This window comes from Alligator sinensis, unplaced genomic scaffold (genome assembly GCF_000455745.1).
Source record: "Alligator sinensis unplaced genomic scaffold, ASM45574v1 scaffold280_1, whole genome shotgun sequence".
NCBI classification, from domain to species: Eukaryota; Metazoa; Chordata; order Crocodylia; family Alligatoridae; genus Alligator; species Alligator sinensis.
Window position 1 is genome coordinate 2,235,305 of NW_005841835.1, and position 894 is coordinate 2,236,198.

The 894-nt window shown below is 51.9% G+C and overlaps 1 protein-coding gene across 7 annotated transcripts in view; it reads right to left on the minus strand.

Annotated features, from left to right (window-relative positions):
- The window catches only part of LOC102388055 (zinc finger protein 410), a 56,182-nt gene that overhangs the window by 23,211 nt on the left and 32,077 nt on the right, over positions 1–894 (minus strand). The window lies entirely within an intron of this gene.

Below are 894 nucleotides of genomic sequence, written 5' to 3' on the forward strand. Positions count from 1 at the left end.
ATGCGGCCGGCAGTGGCTGCAGGTGATTGCTGACCCTTAGTTGGCGCTCGCCACCGCCCCGCACCAACAGCACTGGTGGCGCCTGGAAGAATTCCCCGCTCACCACCGCAATGCTCCCGCCACTCCCACCGCCATCACAATGCTTCTGCTGCTGCCGTGTCCCTGCCCCCCCCCCCCCCCCCCCCCCCGCCGCCGCCGGCTGGTTCCGCTACGACCGTTACGTGGCGCCGGAACGGCTGCTTGGGGCAGGGAGCCTAGGTTTCTCTGAGAAAAAAAATGCCTAGTTTTTGGATTAAAAAAAGTAACCCCAAATCCACATTTTTCCTGATTTAAATGAAACACCACTATATATAGATCTATGGATGAGTAGCGTTTCATTTTGATCATGGAAAAATGTGGCTTTGAGGTTACTTATTTAATTTGAAAATTGGGGAGGTTTTTTTTTTCAGATCAGAGAAAACCAGCATCCCAGGAGAGGACCGACAAGGACATGCTAGAGCGCCCACGGCTGCTGGGTTTGGCTTGGCAGATCTGAAGAGCTGCCGCCCATGTCATTGTGACAACAGGGCCCCTGAACCTATCTCCGCCCATTCTGGCCCAATTCCTGGCTTCTTTCACCCTAGCCTCCAATTAGCAGCTCAATGCACACTCCAGTAAAGATGCATTTGTTTCTGCTTTCATCTGAAACAGAGTAATACAGTGCCAGCCCCCTCCCTCGCCTCTTAGTCGAGCTTCTAGTTGCTCTTGAAGTGGAGGAAGAAGGTGCCTTATTGTACGTGATGATCAGGGATCCTGGTTTTCGCTGATTAAAAATTGCAAATTCTCTTAAAAACCCAAAATTCATGATAAAAATTAAAGGCCCCCTCCAACCCCCCCCCACGCTGCTGATGCCCC